Raw genomic sequence first — 4,538 nt, 5'->3', positions numbered from 1 at the left:
CTTCTAATTCCGGGTATACAATAAGATTGCGAACTTAAATAGCTTTGACTTACCGATGATCCATCAACATGTGCAACACCAACGGGGGGTACTGGTTCCAGCTCCTCCCCATACATCCGCAAGTGGCGCATGATAATACGACGTTGATGTCGTACTTCTCGCTTGCAATGAGTGCAATGACAATATAACCTCTCCGTAAGCCACTTCGTGCTCCCGGGCGTTGGCGCATCATCGGATGAGCTTCCACTCGTCCCTTCCATCTACACTTATAAAACCAAAACATAAGCATGAAGAGGAGATGTACACAATTATGAGCATAGCATGTTTAATTTGAGCTTCTCTTGAGGCTATATAAAAAGAATGACATCGCTATATAGTAAGGATTGAAACAAAAAATCCTATATAGTAAGGCTATGTAGTAAGAGGAGATATTGACAATTATAGGCATAGCATGTTTGAGTCACAAGAGGCCTCATTAAAAAATAAACAGTAAGCGTCGCTATATAGCGACGCTCTGTTCCGTCGCTATATAGCGACGATTTTAATTGAAAGCGTCGCTATATAGCGACGTTTTCAATTAAAAACGTCGCTATATAGCGACGAATAAGCGTCGCTATATAGCGACGCTGTGGGTTAAAACCCGAAACGTCGAAACCCGCGGCGTTTTGCTCAAAGCTATCCTAATCTCTCAAGTAAGCTCTCCAAAATCTCCTCCCACCTATTTTCACTGATCTCCCATCTATTCCAAGCAACCTCCTACCCTATTTCCCACTCCTCACCCTCCTCCTACCTCTTGTGCACCCTCTCTCTCCTTTTTCCCTCTTTGGTTTCCAGAAAGAAAGTTCTTCAAAAGGTGAGTTTCTTTCAACAATGTAGGTTGTTTGTTTGTTAGCTTTGGTTTTGTGAGTGTTTCTACTTGTATTGCTAAAGTTTTAAACTAGTTTTCATGCTTGATTAGAAAGGATTCAAACAAAAAATGAAATTTCAAGAAAGAAAGAAAGAAACTCACCTCTTCTTTCTGTATTTCTCTTCCTTCTCTTCCTTCTCTTCTCCTCAATCTCCTCCTTTCCTTGTCTCCTCAATCTTCTCTTTCCTTGTCTCCTTTCAAGAAGTTGCTTTTGTGATCTCCTCTTTCCACTAACATCTTATTTGAAAAAATGGGTTGTTTTCTCTCTTTTGTAGGGCCAGTCCACTACACCGAGCGGGACATAGTCTCTCTTTTGTGGGCCCAGTCCACTACACCAAGCGGGACATACTTTTACAGGTAAGTGCTTCCTCTTCTTTCCATTTAAGCTTTTTGTTATTTGCATTGGCCTGTAGCTAGCGCCTTAAGCGCTAGCTGCAGTGATGGGCGTAGGAACCCTCTCTTCCCCCTTCTCTTTTTCTCATTTTCCCCCTTCTCTTTTTTCCCTCTTCTCTTATTCTCTCTTTCCCCCTCTCTCTTTTCCCTTCTCTCTTTCCTTTCCCCCTTATTCTCTATTTCCGCATCCCTCTTATTCTCTTATGCTTATGCTTCTCTCATTCCCCCTTCTCTATTTCCCCCTTCTCTCATTCGCATAAGCTTCTCTCATTCTCTTTTTCCGCATGACCATAAGCATGAGCTTATGCTTATGCTTATGCATAAGCATAAGCATAAGCATAAGCATAAGCTCATGCTTATGCTCATTCATGAGCATGAGCTTATGCGTAAGTTTCCGCATAAGCTCCTTCTCTCATTCCGCATAAGCTCCTTCTCTATTTTCGCATGAGCATAAGCATGAGCTTATGCTTATGCTTATGCTTAAGCATAAGCATAAGCATAAGCTCATGCTTATGCTCATTCATGAGCATGAGCTTATGCGTAAGTTTTCGCATAAGCTTATGCGGAAATAGAGAATGAGAGAAGCTTATGCTTCTCTCAATCTCTTTTTCCGCATAAGCTCCTTCTCTCATTCCGCATAAGCTCCTCCTCTATTTCCGCATGAGCATAAGCATGAGCTTATGCTTATGCTTATGCATAAGCATAAGCATAAGCTCATGCTTATGCTCATTCATGAGCATGAGCTTATGCGTAAGTTTCCGCAAGAGCTTATGCGTAAGTTTCCGCAAGAGCTTATCCGCAAGTTTCCGCAAGTGCTCCTTCTCTTTTTCCGCATAAGCTCCTTCTCTTTTTCCGCATGAGCATAAGCATGAGCTTATGCTTATGCTTATGCCTAAGCATAAGCATAAGCTCATGCTTATGCTCATTCTTCCGCATGAGCATAAGCTCATGCTCATGAATGAGCAAGAGCATGAGCTTATGCGTAAGTTTCCGCATAAGCTCCTTCTCTCATTCCGCATAAGCTCCTTCTCTATTTCCGCATGAGCATAAGCATGAGCTTATGCTTATGCTTAAGCATAAGCGTAAGCATCATTCCGCATAAGCTCCTTCTCTATTTCCGCATGAGCATAAGCATGAGCTTATGCTTATGCTTATGCTTATGCTTATGCATAAGCATAAGCATAAGCTCATGCTTATGCTCATTCATGAGCATGAGCTTATGCGTAAGTTTCCGCAAGAGCTTATGCGTAAGTTTCCGCAAGAGCTTATCCGCAAGTTTCCGCAAGTGCTCCTTCTCTTTTTCCGCATAAGCTCCTTCTCTTTTTCCGCATGAGCATAAGCTCATGCTTATGCTCATTCTTCCGCATGAGCTTATGCGTAAGTTTCCGCAAGAGCTTATGCGGAAATAGAGAATGAGAGAAGCATATGCTTCTCTCATTCTCTTTTTCCGCATAAGCTCCTTCTCTCATTCCGCATAAGCTCCTTCTCTATTTCCGCATGAGCATAAGCTCATGCTTATGCTCATGCGGAAATAGAGAAGGAGCTTATGCGGAATGAGAGAAGGAGCTTGTCATGAGCTTATGCGCAAGTTTCCGCAAGAGCTTATGCGCAAGTTTCCGCAAGTTTCCGCATGAGCTCCTTCTCTTATTCCGCATAAGCTCCTTCTCTTTTTCTGCATAAGCTCCTTCTCTATTTCCGCATGAGCATAAGCATGAGTTTCCGCAAGTTTCCGCAAGTTTCCGCAAGCATAAGCATAAGCTCATGCTTATGCTCATGCATGAGCATGAGCTTATGCGCAAGTTTCCGCAAGAGCTTATCCGCAAGTTTCCGCAAGTGCTCCTTCTCTTTTTCCGCATAAGCTCCTTCTCTCATTCCGCATAAGCTCCTTCGCAAGTTTCCGCATGAGCATAAGCATGAGCTTATGCTTATGCTTATGCTTATGCATAAGCATAAGCTCATGCTTATGCTCATTCATGCTTATGCTTATGCTTATGCTTATGCTCATGCTTATGCTCCTTCTCTATTTCCGCATGAGCATAAGCATGAGTTTCCGCAAGTTTCCGCAAGTTTCCGCAAGCATAAGCATAAGCATAAGCATAAGCTCATGCTTATGCTCATGCATGAGTATGAGCTTATGCGCAAGTTTCCGCAAGAGCTTATCCGCAAGTTTCCGCAAGTGCTCCTTCTCTTTTTCCGCATAAGCTCCTTCTCTTTTTCCGCATGAGCATAAGCATGAGCTTATGCTTATGCTTATGCATGAGCATAAGCATAAGCTCATGCTTATGCTCATTCATGAGCATGAGCTTATGCGTAAGTTTCCACAAGAGCTTATGCGGAAATAGAGAATGAGAGAAGCATATGCTTCTCTCATTCTCTTTTTCCGCATAAGCTCCTTCTCTTATTCCGCATGCAAGTTTCCACAAGTTTCCGCATGAGCTCCTTCTCTTATTCCGCATAAGCTCCTTCTCTTTTTCCGCATAAGCTCCTTCTCTATTTCCGCATGAGCATAAGCATGAGCTTATGCTTATTCATGAGCATGAGCTTATGCGGAAGTTTCCGCAAGAGCTTATGCGGAAATAGAGAATGAGCATAAGCATAAGCTCATGCGGAAAAAGAGAAGGAGCTTATGCGGAAATAGAGAATGAGAGATGCTTCTCTCCTTCTCTTTTTCTGCATAAGCTCCTTCTCTTTTTCCGCATGAGCATAAGCATGCGGAAACTCATCCGTCTCATGCTTATGCTCATGCATGTGCATGAGCTTATGGTTAAGTTTCCGCATAAGCTCATGCTTATGCGTGAGCTTATGCGGAAATAGAGAATGAGAGAAGCATAAGCTCATTCTCTATTTCTGCATAAGCTCATTCTCTATTTCCCACTCTATTTCCCCCTTCTCTCATTTCCCCCTTCTCTCATTCTCTATTTTCCCTCATCTCTTTCCCTTTCTCTCATTCTCTATTTCCTCATTCTCATTCTTTTCTTTCCTTTACATCTTCTTTCCCTCTTATCTTTCCCTCTTCTTTCCCTCTTTCCTTTCCCTCTTCTTTCCTTTCCCTCTTCTTTCTTCTTGCCTATGCCTATGCCTATGAGAATGCTCATGTTTGTTTATTTGTTTTCTGTTTTCGTGTTTGTGTCTATGTTAGACATGGGATCACGTCGCTCATCGGACGAGTACGGACAGCCTCGCAGGAGGAGAGCTCACAATCTATATGCTCCAGAGGACTTTGATTCCTCTCAGGCGA

This window comes from Dipteris shenzhenensis, chromosome 11, assembly GCF_047967505.1.
Source record: "Dipteris shenzhenensis isolate YYH24624 ecotype China chromosome 11, Dip_SZ_1.0, whole genome shotgun sequence".
In the NCBI taxonomy this organism is placed as follows: domain Eukaryota; kingdom Viridiplantae; phylum Streptophyta; class Polypodiopsida; order Gleicheniales; family Dipteridaceae; genus Dipteris; species Dipteris shenzhenensis.
Note: the sequence above shows the minus strand (reverse complement) of the source record.